This window comes from Lepus europaeus, chromosome 2 (assembly GCF_033115175.1).
Source record: "Lepus europaeus isolate LE1 chromosome 2, mLepTim1.pri, whole genome shotgun sequence".
Lineage (NCBI taxonomy): Eukaryota > Metazoa > Chordata > Mammalia > Lagomorpha > Leporidae > Lepus > Lepus europaeus.
This window is the reverse complement of record NC_084828.1, coordinates 176,369,244-176,388,411: the sequence shown is the minus strand read 5'-3', so window position 1 is coordinate 176,388,411 and position 19,168 is coordinate 176,369,244. Positions and strand designations below refer to the sequence as shown.

Sequence of the window (19,168 nt, the reverse complement as noted above, 5' to 3'; positions counted from 1 at the left end):
CTTTACTTAATATATACTAAATTGATCTTCTGTATATAAAGATAATTGAAAATGAATCTTTTTTTTAACTTTTATTTAATGAATATAAATCTCCAAAGTACAGCTTATGGATTACAATGGCTTCCCCCCTCCCCCATAACTTCCCTCCCACCCCACAATACTCCCCTTTCCCGCTCCCTCTCCCCTTCCATTCACATCAAGATTCATTTTCAATTCTCTTTATATACAGAAGATCAGTTCAGTATATATTAAGCAAAGATTTCAACAGTTTGCCCTCACATAGCAACACCAAGTGAAAAATACTGTTGGAGTACTAGTTATAGCATTAAATCACAATGTACAGCACATTAAGGACAGAGATCCTACATGATTTTTTTTAAGAATTGATTAATTTTCTATGCAATTTCCAATTTAACACCAAGTTTTTTTTTTCATTTTCAATTATCTTTATATATGGAAGATCGATTCAGTATATACTAAGTAAAGATTTCATCAGTTTGCACCCACACTGAAACACAAGGTGTAAAAATACTGTTTCAATACTAGTTATAGCATTTCTTCACATTGGACAACACTAATGTGAATGGAATGGGAGAGGGAGCGGGAGATGGGAGGGTTGCGGGTGGGAGGGAAGTTATGGGGGGGAAAAAGCCATTGTAATCCATAAACCGTACTTTGGAAATATATATTTACTAAATAAATGTTAAAAAAAGAAAAAGAGAAAATATCATTATATTCTTGGAATTATATCTATGAAATACATAAAATCTGTTGTCTTTACATTAATAAATTAAATATGTGAAAAAAAAAAGCCAAAGCTGATTCCAGGGTAATTTTTGCATCAGGAATTATTATTTACTGAAGATAGATCCTGCTGGTTTCTTTATACCTCAGACTACAAGCTAGGGCCTTAAGCATTTAAGTCTTGAAGTCTGTTCATCATGAGTTTCTATGAAAATGTGACTACTCACCATGGAAAGCAGATGCCATTAAGAAAAATTCTCGTGCTTGTGTAATGAATGCCCTCAGAGGAAAAGGACTCACTACTGCTGGAACTAAGGGAAGAGTTGACATCATCAAGGAATTTTTCCAGATGATCTTCATCCTTCAATGAAAGCATAAATGAATGCAACGGCTACAAAATTATTCAAAAAAATTAGCGTATCATGTGCATATAGTTGCTGATAATTTAATTCTAAAGTTTATTTTTTATAATCTGTTTCAGTTTTACCTTAACTACTACGTTCTTTTCTTTTTAGGGATAACTATAGAGAATGGAATAGAGTGCGTTCTTTCCTTTTTTATGTTCTTTTGTTTTAAAATTTAAAATTTTAAGATTTTAAATTTTAAATAAATATATTTATGAATATAACCATATATATTATGATTTTCTCATCTAATGTTAATATAAATTTTACTTTATTTGAGAGCCAAAATCACACACACACACACACACACAATTTGATTACTTATACACACACAAACTTGTTTACTTCCCAAATTCTTGCAACTTCCAGTGCAGTACCAGGCCAATGCCATGAGTCAGGGACTCCATTTGGGTCTCCATGTGAGTGGCAAGGAACTAAGTACTTAAGATAGCATCTGTTCTCTGTTGGTGCACTAGAAGGAAGTTGGACCATAAGTGGTGCTAAGGGCCAGCATAGTGGTGCAGTGCACTGAGCGGCTGCATGTATTGCTGGCATTCCTCATAAAAGCACTGATTCAAGCCCCAGCTTCTCTGCTTCTACCCATCTTTCTGCTACTGTGACTGGAAAACCAGCAGAAGATGGCAGAGTACTTGGGTCACTGATACCCACAAAGCAAACCTGGATGGAGTTCCAGGCTCTTGGCTTTGCTTTTGCCATTTGGGGAATGAATCAGCCAATGTATTATCTCTCTTTCTCTCTCTGTCTCTCATTGTTGTGTGTATATCTCTTTTTGTATCTCTGTCCCTCTGCATTATAAATAAATAAATAAATAAAACAAATGGGGGTGGATCCAATCACAGGTAATCTAATATAATCCACTCCAAGAGGTGGCTTAACCTGATGCACCACAGTGTCTACCCAGGACTATGATTTTCTATCAAAAAATTTGTTACATTTCCACAATCTGTGAAAGTATGCAAACTCCCTCATCTCAATCAGCATTCCATTTTATCATTTCTTATTTTTGCATATTTTTGAACACATACAAGTTGACCCATTTTGTTAGGCAAATTTTCACTTACCTATATATGAAGAGTATAGGTACTTGATGAACTATGGCTCGTTTTCAAAGATATCTAGCTATTCATTACATGGATACATGTAAGATGCCAATAACTTGAGAAAATTTTCTGTTCAAAGCAGAGATAATACATTTTTAAAAAAGAGTCATGGTTATATTGTTGTTGTTGTTGTTGTTGTTTGACAGGCTGAGTAGACAGTGAGAGATACAGAGAGAAAGATCTTTCTTTTCCATTGGTTCATCCTTCAATGGCCGCTGCAGCCGGCATGCTGTGGCCAGCGCATTGTGTTGATCTGAAGCCACGAGCCAGGTGCTTCTCCTAGTCTCTCATGCGGGTGCAGGGCCCAAGCACTTGGGCCATCCTCCACTGCACTCCCGGGCCTGTATTGGTGTTTTAATTTGTCACATCCACAGAGTTAAGGTTTGTGCCTCAAAATATATGTATATTTTAACCCCACATAAATGAAAATCAGGGATAGCATTGTAGCACAGTTGGTTAACCACACAACCTGGAGTGTTAGCATCCCATATGGGTAGCAGTTTGACTCCAAACTGCTCCATTTCTGATCCAGCACCCTGCTGATGCACTTTGGAAAGCAGTGAAAGAGATGCAAGTATTTGGGCCATGGCTGCCATGTGGGAGACCTGGATAAAGCCCATCTCCTGGCTTCACCCTGGCCCAGCCCCAGCCACTGTGGACATTTAGGGAGTGAATCCATGTATAGAAGATATCTTTCTGTCTCTATATTTCTTTCTTTATTTGCAACTCTGCATTTCAATTAAATAAATAAATCTAAGAGTTTCTGAGATTGCTAAGTAGGGAAAAGATGTGCTTATTTTTTCAAGGTGAAGATAGCAGAAGGAAAGCAGAGAAAATGTATTCTCAGGGGACAGTAGGATAAAATTTTGCAGTGGAAATACAGAAGAGGGGCATTGTGTAGCAGCATGGAAAGAGATGATGTGCAGGCAGTGAGTGGGGGCACCACACATGGGTCCCACAGCTCAAGGCTGGAATACATACCTAGTTTGAGAGCTGAGTAGCATACTGTATCAACCTGTGCCACTGGTGGTATTGTTTGAAGGAGATCTTTGCAGACCACACTTAATTTGAGTCTAGCTTGGAGCCTTAGCAGGGGTCTTGATACCTACCTAATTCCTATGAAGGAAAAGCACATTTCTTGTTTTCCATCACTGCACAAGAGTGTGTGGCAAATTGTGGGGAGAAGGCATCATCTTGACACCAGTAGAGGCTGCTGTGGCTCTCACATGTGCAACCAGGTATTTTACTATAGGGAAAAATCCATGTTTCCCACTGACTTTAAGTCTGGCTGGGAGAGATGATGGAATCTTGGCACCCACTTAGTATTGTGAGGTGCCCCCATTATCTAACCTATCATAGGCTCTGGTTCTTAAACTAACAACCTGGAGCACACACAAGCACCCAACTATGGAAATTACTCAGCTCTCTATGTTGATGCTGCAGGCTCACAAAAGGGAAGCATTGTAGCCTGTGACTGTGGGAGTTTTGTGCACTGTGACCTTGGGAATTCTGTGTACAGTAGGGTGTGTGGTATAGCTGTGTCTCTGGATAATCACTATGTCTAGCATCAGACACTCAGAGCACCCTGATTGCCTGGGGTGGGCCATTGCAGAAAGTTTTGTGCTTATAATGAATATTGCATGGATCAGTTGTGCAGTGTATGGGTAACAGTTGAAGCCCCAGTGGGCTAAACCCAGGCATGGGGCAACTTGAAAGAGAGGGGGTGAAGTGGTTATGCCAAGAGGTATGATAAGACTCCAACTGCTGGAAATAGAGATTTACCACACCCAACCTTGGTGTAACCCTGGATTCTCATCCCACACTTGAGAACTGACCAAAGTTCCTGGCCCTACCCAGCACATGCCTCTGGATATTAACTAGTACTCCACTAAATAAAATCATAGAGGCATAATTCAAAGATAAACCCATCAGTGGAGAAAACGAACAAGGATGTCCATAAATTACTAAATATAAATGCAGTGATAACAAGAAATAAGAACAAGGAATACAACATGACTGCCCCAAAGATACACAAAAACACATCAATATTAGGGTGTAAGATTAAGAGATTGATGAAATGCCTGAAATGGAATTCAAAAGCAACAATATAGGATTACTCAGAAGCAATGATAAAAAAAATCATGACATAAAGAAATACATTCAGAAGACAGGGATGAAATATTTTCTAGTGAAATAGATATTTTGAAGAGAAATCAAGATGAAATATTAGAAATAAAGAATTTGCTGTCAAATAAAAAATAGAGTGGAAAGCCTCAATAACAGAATTGGTTAGACAGAAGCAAGTGTAGCCTAACTAGAAGAAAAATCCTTGAAAATATCAAAGATAAAAAAATTAAGAAAAATTAGAAAAATTAAGAACGATGTTTAAGACACATGCGATATTATCAAATGACCAACCAACAATTTCCAACTGATAGTGGAAATTGAGAATGGATTAGAAGGCCTATTCAGTGAAACAATAACAAAAGAAATGTTTCCTAATTTGGAGAAAGAAAGGGGCCTTCAATTACAAGAAGCAGGTAGAACTCATAATAAACATGAACAGAAAAGATCTTCACCACAACCTATTGTAGTCAAATTTTCAACAGTAAAATAAAAATAAATATTCTAAAATGTGCACAAGAGAAATTTTAGTTCATCTTCAAAGGATGACCAACTAGATGGACAGAAGATTTCTCATCAGAAACTACAGGCAAAGAGAGAATTAAGACATATAGTCCAAGTAGTAAACAAAAAACTGTCAATCTAGAGTACTGTATTCTGTAAAGCTTTCATTTATGAATGGTGCTGTGGATACCACCTAAGTGTTCACAGTGAGGTCATAACTTCCTGATTATTGGACATGGCTGCAGTCCTGCTTCTGCCTAAGCAGACCTTGTGAAGGCTTATCTTACTAAATGGAATGCAGCTGCAGTAAGCAGAAGGTTTGGGTTATTATTAGATATTTCATTTAGGAAAACTTCTTGTCATACTCCAAGGACATAGAAGATGAGCCAGGAGCAACATGACTACCAGTAGCTACTTGAATTTTTCCTTCCCACCATAACTATGTCATGCAACCCTTACCTCCCTTGCTTATGCCTGCTTGTTATTCTTTTGCAAGATTAGTCCATCTGTACATTCCTAATAGTTATGTTGCTAGTTGAACCCTAGACTAAATAAAAAGTGCCTGCTGGAGCTATCTTGTATCAGATGAAGATATTCATTTTGGCTCATCATTTGAAACTCCATGAAATGAGGGTGAAACAAAGACCTTCCGTAACAAACATAAATTGAAAGAATTTTTCAACAGTCATCAAACCTTACAAATGATGTTTAAGGATGTGCTACACTCAGAAACACAAAAAGATACTCAATACTATCAAATAATGTGAAAGCAGAAATTTTGCTAAAAGTACAAAGGAAACCCAAAGCAAACAATAGGAATACTTACAGAAATAATGGCAGGGCCAATTTGTTACCTATAAATAGTAACCTAGAATGTAAGTTGCCTAATTTCTCTAGTTCAAAGATACAGATTGGATAATTGCATTAAAAAACAATACCCATTTATTTGCTGCCTGCAACAAGCACACCTCACCAATGAAGATACATTCAGACTGAAAGTGAAAGGAAATAAAAAGTTACTCCATGCTACCAGAAAAGCAAAAAAGAATAGGTATAGTCATTCTAGTATCAGACATTATACAGTGTTATACAAAAACTGTTAAATGAGACACAGAAGAGCATTATGTAATGATTAAATGACCAATTCAACAGGAAGATGTAACTATAAGAAATACATAGTGACCCAATCTCATGGCGCCTATTTAAAACAAATGTTAAAGAATGTAAAGTGAGATAGATCCAATATAATAGTAATGACAAACTTGCAATATCCCACTCTCAACAATGGACAGTCAACTAGACAGAAAATCAGCAAACAACTGCTAATCTAGACCAAATGGACCTGATAGTTACATACTATTTTACCTGACAGTTGAAGAATACACATTGATTTCTTCAGTGCATTGGATTTTCTCTGGGATAGACCATATGCTAGGCCATAAAGCAAGACTAAGAAAATTCAAAAAATTGAAATCATACCATGTATATTTTCTCACCTCTATGCACTGAAGATGTAAGTTTATAACCTAAGAATCCAGTGACACTTTTGCAATCCAGATAAGAAACAAAAAAGTGGTGGTATATCTTTTTTGAGTTTTGTGGTGCAGGTTTGGGTGGTCTCCAGTCAATTGGTATGTGTATCTAAGACACCATTATGTTATTTTTAATATTTCATTTATTTATTGAGAGGTAGAGTTACAGACACCAGGAGAGACAGACAGAGAGAAAGGTCTTCCTTCACTCCCCAAATGGCTGCACTGATCTGAAGCCAGGAGCTTCTCCATGGCCTCCCACACAGTGCAGGGGCCCAAGCATTTGGCCATCCTCTACTGCTTTCTCGGGCCATAGCAGGTTGCTGAATTGGAAGAGAGCTGCTGGGACTAGAACCAGCACCCATGTGGGATGCCGGCACAGCAGGTGGAGGATTAACCTTGTGAGCCACAGCACCAGCCCCTATCATTATGTTTTAAGATTGCTCTGGAATGACTTCCAGGACACTCCTATACTCTAATGTGTCTACTCAACCAGCAGCATGTCAGGAAGATGAAAAACAAGTATGTACAGCACCATGTGAAATGGGTTCTATAGCACCATGGAAAGAAGTTCCCACAGGTCTCCAAAGGACACTGTGTCCTGATTGTCACACTCTGTATAAACTCCTCTTCATGGAGCATGGGGATCCCTTCTATTGAATAGTAATGGAGTAGTCATGAGAAATAGAATTTCTCAGACTATGTTGTTAAAATAAAAAATATTAAGGAAAATAAATTTAGCAGAGTTTGTTTAAGCATTTAAAGGATTCATGAATCAGACAACACTCAGAACTAGAAGACATTCAGAGAACTCCATTTAGCAGGCTGAATATGGAGGCAAAATAAAAATATTGCTTGATAAGGTAAAGTAAGATTTTTGGCTTATGTGGATGTGATCCAGTGGAAAGTCCCTATTTAGAAGCTCATAGTTAAGTGTAAGCTTTGTTTCACTGCTTACCTTAGACTTTAGATTGTTTATAGAGTAGCCCAAGGTGCTAGAACTGTCTCTACCTAACAACGACTACTTCTTGTTTAATTTTTTGCTTAGTAGAAGATTGAGCTTGTGGTTATAAACTGAAAGTATCTAATTGTGAAAAATTAAAAGACAAATAAGGAAGGAGGACGGAGGGTGACAGTTAGTGAAGGAGGGAGAGAAGGTGGGAAGTATATATATGCTCTTAAAAGTATATATATGAAATGCATAAAACTGGTTTCATTTATATAAACATTAAAATAAATAAAAAGGAAAAACATGAATATTGTGCAATTAGCCACATATCTCAGAAAATATCATTCATAGTTGCTACATAAGGAAAACCTAGAGTTTTCCAAATTTTTCTGCCAGTGTGTCTGGCTACTGCATTCTTGTCTCACCTCACTTTCCAGTACTGGTGCTGAGGTTCTCGTCATTGGAGTCCTGAGCCATGGGCACCCACACCCTCCAAGTGGATCCACCGTGTCCCTCTAATTATAGAATTTTCCTGTGCAATTTTTTTCCCTAACTCTTTCCAGATATTACACTACCTCCATTTTTATTAAACTATCTTCTCCTGGGCTAAATCAGTAAGCTCCCTCCCTATTCCACCATCTTGGAACCCTGATTTACAATGTTTTCTTATTCATTCAATTATTGATGGTTTCTTGAGTTCATCTTTTAGATGTTGTTAATAATTCCATAGTAAACATAAACATAAACATACTTATTTCAATAACCTGGGGTGTATACCTAGAAATGGGATTGCTGGATCATGTGGCACTATTGTTTGAAAATTGTCTGAGAATATCTCTTCACTGAATGGATGCTTTGTCCTAGGGGGTTACAGTGCCATGATGAAATCTTTTACAGGTGGATTCTAGTGTCAAGTGATTATGTTATTGGGGCATACCACCCTTTGAAAAAATTCATTCTCATATCCTAGAGTGAGTGAGTTATCACAAGAGCATAATATTATAAAGAAAAGTGACCCCACATACATGACCTCTTCTGCACATGTTCATTTCTCTTTCCATTTTTGTACCATGTTGTAAGGGGAGACCTAGTAATGGGATAACTTGGTAATACCATAAAAAAACAAGAAAGAAAAATGTGTGAAAATTGCTTAGTCAGAGACTAGAGCACATGTAAATTGCTTAGGCAGAGATAAGTGTGCATTACTGCACAGTAACTTATTGCTGTCATTACTGATTATCATATTGTTAAGACATATATCCTACCACCCTTGAAAATTCAATCCAGAAAGAATATAATATTAAATAGGAATATTTTTAAATGTACTCTTAGAACATATATTAATTTCATGACATTGGGTAGGGAAAGTTTTCTTCAGGAGAATATTAAAAAGAACATAAAACTTGTGATAATTGATAGCATATTTATGTACAAGTGTCTACTCAGAGGATATTATTTAAATGCTCCTCACAATACGGCTATAGGTGCATCAAAATTCTGAGATGACTTATAGTATTTACATGAAAATGTTGAACATACAAATGAGGTGCTTTATTTTCTGTGCCAACTTCCATCAAGTCTAAGACTTGCGAGGCTATTGACATGAGTTCTCTTGCCCTCAGTACCAGGCTGACTTGTTACCAGGCCTTAAGAACTAAGGGTATATGAGAGTCACTCGATCTTCTATCCAGTCTCAGGTATCTGTATTACAGTAGTATAGTACAGAGTATAATTAAATTTCCAGGACTTTCATCAAGAAAATAACATGCCTCATAGGAGATTAGACTTATAATAAAGAATCACCTGCATGTGAGTATGACTGAACTGGGGCCTTGTTGCTTCTGAAAAATTTGAACATGAAAGATGATAGGTCAACTTCCAGAATGGACAACGACCTGAAGTCATCATGATCAAAGTGAAAATGTGAATGGGAGATTAACTATGTGAGAATTGCCAGAAAACTGATTACTGGTGACATACATGTATAACAATAATCTATTTAAAAACAAGCCAAAAATTCAAAACAAACCCACTGTTATGTTCCCCATTATATTTGGATTGTCATGGGTAGCAACAAGAAACTTACTTGAACAAATCCTGAAATTCTAGGGATAAAAAGTTTATTTTTGGTTAAAGGCCCTAAAGTTTATTTTTTAAAAATACAGGAATATAAGTCCAAATCAGCTCTTGCTATTTAGCTAAACCATGGTCAAGAAAATATTAGCAGTGGCTCAATCTAACATAATGGAAATTACAAAACTTTGTTCAATGTGGTGTTCCAAAGGACCAATACATGGACAAAGAATACATAAACCTCACATTGTATAAGCTTCATTATTCCAACATGGTCCTTAGAAAGTGTATACATGAGAGCTGCACAGATGATATAAAACATTTATGGACATGATGATAGTGAAACTGGCATCCAAGATGACAGCCTTTAAGAAAGTCTAACTTTCTGCGTTTGGAGACATTTATTTCATATGTAGATATATTAAATCAAATGAGAGACCTAACAAAAATGCAACTGAAATTTGACAAGAATATCAAATTACCACAACAATCCGAGTATAACCCCATAGTTTGTTAGGAACAAAACCAGAGTGGTTAACTGGGATCATCACTAAAAATAAATGGGTCAAAGAAATTAATCTTCATTTTTTGAGATAACATATTTTAATTAACATTATAGTCAAGGGCTTAATGTGCCACTAAATAAAGAGATCAACATGTAAAAAATAAAGACCTTACTTCAGCGGGAATATAGACAATGGTTATAAATAATTATCAAATGCAAATATAATCATTTCACCCATATAAACTTTTAAATAATGACCGATCATGAAAACTATAGTAGTATAGCATTTTTAACCACTAGTTTGACAAAGATATAAAACAAATGTATTAGAGGAAAGGTGAGGCTAAGAAATTATATTTTAGACAATTAAAAAAAAGAAGCAAATTTATTTTCCTGAATATCCCCCAGAAGTAACAAAAATATACACGTCTATATGTAAAGATATGCATTTCCTAGGACAGAACCTGATGACATATGTTCCTAGTGGGTTCCAAAAAATCACAGACATGGCTGCTTCTGAGACAGCTGCTGCAATGACAGGGACTGGATGATGCACTAATCAGAAAGCCATGCTTGGTGACTTGAGGTTAGACTTGTGACAAACATTACAGTAGAGGCTATTGATCTACAAAGGTGATGGTAATCAATTCAATTCAAAAGTAAAACAAAAAGTGAACCTGGCTGCATGCATGTAGCATTAAAGAGCCACTTTAAAGTGCAGCTGCAGAATTCAGCAGGGCCAAATCTGTGAGCAACAAGCACTCTCCACACAGAGATAGAACAGCCAGAAATTTATTTACAATCAACGAGAAAGAAAAAAAGGTTAAGAAGAAAGCATCAAATTGGGGGAAAATGCCAGCTCCAAAAACTTCACGACTGGGGAATCGCAGGGCAGCTTTTCAGGGTTCTCCTTGGGAGGTCCCACACATAGCCTCATCTGTGCAGGGGAGATTTCAAAGTCTCTCCCTCCAATGGTCTCTTAAAATTATTTTGAACAAAGACTCCACGTGTGACTACATAGATTGTCTATTTTTCTTGGAACTGGCTAGGAATCCAGAGGAACACACATCTGTCCTTTCTCCCTATCTTGTTTTCCTGTAAGTGAGCCAAGCCTGCAGGAAAACCTGTACATTCAGACATCGGTCACTGAGTTCATGGTGTAGGCAAGGGCATGGAGAGTAACCCTTCATTCAGCTTTAAGATCTGACATGTCTTAATAATCCATAATCCATCCATAATTTGAGGGTAAACTTACATTTTTTTCATTTTTGTATACAGGTAGACAATACAACAAAATAGCACAATAACAATTTCAGCAACAATAAAGGATTAAACAAGGATGAAAATATTTTAGTGCAATAGGTGATTTAAAAAAGAAATCATACAAATGATGATAGTGTCACTAATAAGTTAGGGTGAGATACCTTCAATTTTTTTTATCAACTATGTGAGTTCTTATTTTGAATTGATTTAAGTGATCTTTATTATGCTGAAGCAAGGTAGTTACCTGGGAAGCATTTCACAATATATTTCAAAGGGGCCATAATGAAATATAAACACTAGGAAATGACAAGGTTGGAGACTCAGGAAAGACAACACCATCTATTTGTTCAGGAGAGAGTAAAAAACATCACACTGCCAGTGGAGAACTTTAAAATGTTGCCGACATCCAGAAAAAGGAGAAACTTGATCAAGATACTTTAAATAGATTTTGTTATTATTTAATATACAAACTTGTTGAGGAGAGACTTTGTATAGCATAGAAAAATTTGTGACAGGATAAAAAGTTAAGTTATATATAGATTAGAAGAATGCATTAACATTCATGCTTCTATTTGCCTACTATATCATCCACTATCAATCCAAAATAACAGGCTGTACATAAAGATAGTTGGTAAGTAACATCATCAGGACCAATAGGGTTCTATTTGTAGGGCAAAGCAAAATATTAATGAGATATCAAAGGAATAATGTGAAATTGGCATAATACATGGGCTAAATATACATAGTAATGATACATGGTCCCTATACAAAAAAACACAGCAGAGTTTTCACAATTATTCAGACCTAACCAATGGTCTGCTAGTATAGATGGGGAAAATAATTTCCTCCACGTAACATCTGTCCCTGTGGTTAACAGGTGTTGCACATTTTCTTTCTAAATTATCATATATGTTTTATAAGGGTTTAATTAAGAAATGTAGTAACATTGGTACCTTTTCCCAAAATAGGTACCAAAATTGGCTATTATGGAATGGTTAAATAGAGTTATAAGTTCTTTTTCACAATTTATGGTATTTTGGTGGGACAGAAATGTCATGGGCAACTATTGAGCATTGACTACTTACGTCTGAGACAAATCCTGCACAACACTGCACTGCCTGCTTGGCCAGGCTCTCAAAGTTCATAGAATTTCCTACACCTAAATCTGCTTCTGCCCCACCAAATATAGTGTCATACCAAGACCTTGTATTCCAATTACAAGATTTTAGACCAGGAAATGTCAAGTTAAACCATAAAATAGGTTTTTGTACATTTTGAGTAACATTGAAACAAGATTTATGGACCCAGACAGCAGGAAGCTTTTGCATTTTGGCGGCAGCATAAACAATATTAATACAATCTACTCACCATGTAGAAGGACATGTTTTAAAGCAAAACAACACCTGAAAAGTATTATGTGCAAAAGTGAAATTAGTTCCAACACTGTTGTTTTACAGTTAACATCTGTTTCCCAGGGTCAACTTGTGGAAGCCAATCTGTGAGGTTATAATTGCAGCAGGTAATGTTAACTTGAGATTCTATAGTTATAGAGATCTTTTGTCCAGTCACAAAGTGTCTTTCATAGAGGCTTGAAGAACTTGTCTAACAACTAATGTTATTTCCTCTCTGGGTCATATTTAAAATATAACAACTGAGGCCAGCGCTATGGCACCAGTTAATCCTCCTCCTGAACCGCCAGCATCCCATATGGCCGCTAGTTCTAGTCCTGGTTGCTCCTCTTCCAATTTAGCTCTCTGCTGAGGTCTGGAAAGGCCGTAGAAGATGGCCCAAATCCTTAGGCTCCTGCACCCACATGGAAGACTGGGAAAGACCACCTGGATCCTGGCTTCGGATTGGCACAGCTCTGGCTGTTGTGGCCATTTGGGGAGTGAACCAATGGAAGGAAGACTTTTCTCTATGTCTCCCTCTGTCTGTAACTCTACCTCTCAAGTAAATACATAAAAATCTTAATATATATATATATATATAAATAAATAAAAACATAACTTTGATGGTCACTACAATTAAGGTTGTCCTATCTGGTCCTGGTAGAGTAACTCCATCCCAGATATCGTATGATCAGAAGAAATGAGGAGTTTGCAGTGTCCAAGCCCATAAATCAAGACTCCAACTGAAGATCATCAGTCTTGTATAATACTTCCATTCACACAATATTTCTAATTTAACTTGTACTGAATAAGTGACTACTGCAGTAAATTTCCCTCAGCTGTTACCTCAGTTGCCTTAGGTTTCTTTACCATGTCTCTTTAGCCAAATTTTAGACCCAATTTTAATATTTGTGGAGCCAAATCCTCCCATTTGGGTGGTGACATTTGGGGCCTGTGACAATCTTCGCAAGGTCCCCTTGTTAACTGGACAGTACAATCCTTGGGAAGAATATGCCAAGGCTCTTTCCACATGTTGTGAATCAAACTTGAACTTTTCCTCCATAGTTTATTATGCCCCCCGAAATTTGTATTTTTTGTTTTGCAAAGATAGATTGAGGTAGTAAATGTCCAAAATACCCTGCAAGGAATTTGTATGCCTAATCCAAGTGGTGTTTCTTTAATTAGTTCTATATCTAGTCATTCTTTTAATTAGCACTAAATCACTACCCACTGACCAGAAGTCCCCTAATATGAAGCTTGAGCTCAAGAACCCAGAATTCACCATTTAATGATGACTTTAGCTTTGACCAGATTTTGAATTTGTAAATTTGAAGCCATATTAAAACTATAGGAGTAGTCTCTCCTTGGGTTCTATTTTATTCGTTGTAATCCTAAGAATAAATTATCTCTCTGATTTGTACAAGAATTATCTCAATTATCTTAAATATTCCTTTAAAAGACCATTAATTCCTCAGTAAGACATGCTGCTTGAGGATAATAAGGAATATGATAGATCCATTCTAAATTTTGTACACTGCAATGTTCAATTTCAATTAAAATGAGAACGATTGTCTCTCTGAATTTGTAAAGGAGGCCCAAAATATAGAGTGATTATATCCAATGTACAGCAGGTTTTCTGAGTAGCTCACTGATAAGGACAAGTCACTAATAGTACAGAATATGTCTCTACACAACTACAAATAATATTGGTATTCTCTATTAGTAGGTCAAGGTCCTATAGAATCTATTTGCCATATTTGAGCTGGTAAAGCTCTTCAAGCCAATTATCCTCCAATTATTTGTGGTACTTTCCATTCTTGGTATTTTTACAAATTTCATTGCCTTTTGTTTATTTAAAAATGGATAATTGATATGCCTCCATCTAATGCTCACCTGTGCATAGCTTGTGCTTCCATGGAGGCTGAATGATGGTATATCCATTTTGCCAGAGAATAGTCCTCTTCTTTTGATTTTTTTTTTCTTTTTGACAGGCAGAGTGGACAGTGAGAGAGAGAGACAGAGAGAAAGGTCTTCCTTTTCCGTTAGTTCACTCCCCAATGGCTGCTGCGGCCGGCGCACTGCGCTGATCTGAAGCCAGAAGCCAGATTTTTCTGGTCTCCCATGCAGGTGTAGGGCCCAAGCACTTGGGCCATCCTCCACTGCACTCCCAAGCCACAGCAGAGAGCTGGACAGGAAGAGGAGCAACTGGGACAGAATCTGGCGCCCCGACCGGGACTAGAACCTGGTGTGCTGGCACTGCAGGCGGAGGATTAGCCTATTGAGCTGTGGTGCCGGCTTGAGTTTTTATTAGATGCATTTATAGATAGTTGTTCCACTTGATCATTATACTCATGTTCAGATTTCACAGCAGCAAGGGCATCTACGTAAAAAACCAAGATGTTAGTATTTTGTGAAATGTCCCAGATTTCTTGCCACAATTACTTATCCCATGTCTCATTCATGAATTTCCCAGTTTTAATCCTTCCAAATAGACATCTGTGTAGCTATTTTATTTGCAGCTGCCCATGAGTCAGTGAAAATGTGACACTCTCCTCTCCTTTTATTAACAAAGGCCTACTGTACCGCTTTTAATTCACCTAATTACCTACTTAACTGTTTACCAGTGGCGTCTTCTTTATTTCTACCACAATGACGAAGCCAAGATTTATTTCATTAATCATCAAGTGCACACGAATAGGTACATTTAAAATAATGAATTATTTAGGACACACCAGTACAATAGTTGCATTTAACAGAGGCGCGGGGACTCAGCGCACTGTGATAGATCACAGCGACAACTATTCGTCCAATCGTTCTCCAGGGGAACATACCTGACCTGATCAAAGCTTTGCCCAAGAAGATGTGCACAGACAAAATGAACTTCGATCCCCTAACACCAGATAAAACCGGCAAAGTAAACAAGCGAGAAAAACTGCAGACACTAACGTACACCAAATACACAGGTGTTCTAGCAGAAGGAAGCTTTAAACCCCAGCCCCAGACACATGGTAGGCGGCGGCCCGTCTGCGGGGACCGCAGCAGCAGATGGCGCTGCTGAGTCAAGGCCAAGAAAGCGACACTCCCAGCTCTTTCTGCGTGAATGTGGATTCCGTGTTTACCGCAGACCCGAGGCCACACATTTTGGGGAGTAGCTTTCACTTCAGTACAGACTCCCTTCGCGTGAGATCAGAACGTTACAATACACGTGATGAATGCAGGTTAGCGATGGCATGCGGCAGCCAGGCACAGGCCCAGCTCCCAGCAGGCTCCGGATATTACAGGCCCTGTGCACAAGGGCTCCTTCTGGGGCAGCAGGGGTACTGGGGGGCTAGGAGAGACTTAGAAGAGGACACTCAAGGTCAACTTTGCTCATGTCCGTGCCCACGGCCCGCAGCGCAGCTCTGCATGCACTGCACAAACCTGTGACAGTCAGCTCTCAGAGAGATGGGTGCTCTGAGAGGAAATGTTGACAATTAACATTCCAAACAACTCTGGTCAAAATGGGCGTCCCAGGGACCCGCGGGGGGAGCCTGCAGGTGCTGGAAGCTCCCGCTTGGGCGCACTGTGCATAGTCTACAACATGTTTAGCAGGAGGGGCCCTGGGGCAACGCTAAGACAAGTAGGAATCTGTCCCAGGTCACACGCCTAGGTGTCTGCTTCCTCTTCTAAATCCAAATATTTTAATAACTTGTTGATACCTTCGACCACTTCCCTCCAGTAGCTTCTGATGTCTGTGCCCCTACACATGTCCAGAGCATCCAGGTTGGCCACCAGCCCCGAGAGCACGCAGGACAAGTGCCAGCAGGTCTCGTCCAGCACACACGCACAGCAGCGTGGTCACCGTGCCACAGGTCTGTTCGCGGTGCACATCACAGAACTGATCTTGCCAATGGACGGGTGCTCATCCTCGGAGAGTGGCAGTGAGGACTGCTTTCTGATGCAGTCTTCGATAATTTCTTGCATGGCGCAGATTTTGGTTATGGCGAGATACCTTGCTTTCTGCCGCGAGATCCTCCCGCTGGTTTTCATCACGTGTGTCAGCCTCCAGATGACGCCCTGGACGCTCTGCCCGAAGTCGGCGGTGGAGCAGCTGCCCCCATCTGTATAAAGACACTATCTACTGCACCAGAGACTGGGCCTCCTTGAAGATGTTCTGGGTCTCAGTGGGGAGTGGGAGGCTGACATTCTAACCCAGCTCCTTGAGGAGGCGCTCTGTCTCCTGCGTCGTCTGCTTCCTGACTGCCTGGCTGTCTCCTTTCCCTCCTTATCCACAGAGTCTATTTCAAACAGCTGTGTCGTCAGAATCCTCTCCAGTTTCTTGTAATTCTTGTCATTGACAGGCCACTGAAGCCGATGACTTGCTGTTCTATGTTCCTCACTTCCTTCTGGATTTCCTGGAGCCTATTAATAGAAGGGTGTTGGTTTCCCATATCCACACTTTGGTTGTGTTCAGTTTCATAAGCACTGTCCACCCAGGCCATGGCGCCCCAGCGATTTCTAAAAATCACTTTTGTGCAAAGGTTATATAACAATTGCCTTCCAGCGATACGCTTGTTTTAAATGCCTTGCTATTCCATCAGTGATTCAAACCTGTTGTTTCTGCTCCTCAGTTAACTTATTGTATCTTGCATTTCAGTAGACAGGAGAGTGTGTTTTACAAGGTAGGAGTTGATTTACTTGGTGGAGAGGATCCTTTATTAGCTATTCTTTCATGAAATGGTGCAATTTCATGTTTATCTGGTTTAACTCTATTTTATATATGCCATTTCCCTTTCATTATATTATAATGCATTACCCCTGCCACAACAGGTATTTCAAGCATAGGAGAACTTCATGTACAATTATTAATTGTTTGGTTTCAATTAATGCTCAATATGCAGCCAATAACTGCTACTCAAAAGGGGTGTACTGAATGCCAGCTGTAGCAAATTTTTTAGTCCGGAATCCCAAGGAAAAAATTCTCCCTTGTTTTTGACATAAACTACAATCAGCATAACCATGTTATATAGAAACCTGAATTTCCACTGGTCCCTCTTTCAAAGGCCAGGGATCTAGGACAATTTTTATAGTGGCTTTGACCTTTTCAAATACCTTAGCTTTTTTTTTTCTCCCCATTTAAAGTCTTTTCTTTGTAACTTCATACAGGGGCTGTAAAAATTGTTCCATGTGAGGAATGCAAGGCCTCCAACAACTGAAGAGACCTACAAATCTTTGAGCTTCCTTTTCATTGGTAGAGTCTGTAAGATCCAATATTTCTTTGATGGACTTTAGGGAGAATTTTCCTGATGTCATGGATTACAATGTATTCCTAAAAAATTCAGCATTTTGAGAAGGATTTGGGATTTTACCTGGATTAATTTCCCAACCTTTTGCTTTTCATGTGTGTAATCAATTTGTGTAATGCTTCTTATACTGTTTCCAAGATTATTTCCTGAATAATGCCTTAGATAAAATGGGTTATTTGCATTTCAGTTATGCTAAATTCAGCTAAATGTTCTCCCAATGTTCAACGGCATATAGTGGGACTATGCAAATAGCACAGTAGTGATCTGGTAAAATTATATTGGCAAATTTACCAGGTAAAGTCAAATTGTATTTTTTGTGAACCAGTGGATGGAAGACCTCTCTTCTCTGTCTCTACCACTCTCAGTAACTCTGTCTTTCAAATAAATAAAAATAAATCTTTAAAAAAATTCAAAGAGGGGATGGCATTTTGTCATAGTGGGTTATGCCTCCTCCTGTGACACCAGCATCCCATATGGTGCTGGTTCATGACCCAACTGCTTCAGTTCCAATCCAGCTCCCTATTAATAGCCTGGGAAAGCAGTTGAAATGTGTCACAAGTATTTGTGCTTTTGCAACCCATGTGCAAGACTCCTGGCTTTGGCCTGCCCCAACTCCAGCTCCAGCTATTGTGGCCATTGGAGGAGTGAACCAGCAGTTAGAAAATATTTTTTTAAAGATTTATTTATTTATTTTGTAAGTCAGAGTCACACAGAGAAGGAAGGAGAGGCAGAGAGAGAGAGAGAGAGAGAGAGAGAGAGAGGTCCTCCATCTGCTGGTCCACTCCTCAATTGGCCACAGTGGCCAGAGCTGTGCTGATCTGAAGCCAGGAGCCAGGAGCTTCCTCCAGGTCTCCCATGTGGATGAAGGGGCCCAAGGATTTGGGGCATCTACCACTGCTTTCCCAGGCCATAGCAGAGAGCTGGATCAGAAGTGGAGCAGACAGGACTCAAACCTACACCCATATGGGATGCCGGAACTGCATGAGGCAGCTTTATCCACTTTGCCAAAGCACCGGCCCCAGAAAATCTTCATCTTGTCCCTCTTTCTCTGTAACACTTTCAAATAAAAAGGAAAGGAAAGAAAAAAGGATAAACTGAAAAACAAAACAAAATTTTCAAAAGAGGTGTATCAGTTACAAAAAATTATACTTTCCTTACTGTGAATATAATTCAGTTACTTGATAATGACAATAATAATGTGACAAGCACACATAAGAGATTTTTGTGAATTTTTAGTCCATTACTTCTATATTAAAAAGAAAATAAGACAAAATTA

General features: G+C 38.6%; 1 pseudogene; it reads right to left on the bottom strand.

Moving 5' to 3' along the window:
* Window positions 1-16,180: 16,180 nt before the first annotated feature.
* LOC133752310 (BAG family molecular chaperone regulator 5-like) lies at window positions 16,181-17,088 on the bottom strand (annotated as a pseudogene).
* Window positions 17,089-19,168: the final 2,080 nt, after the last annotated feature.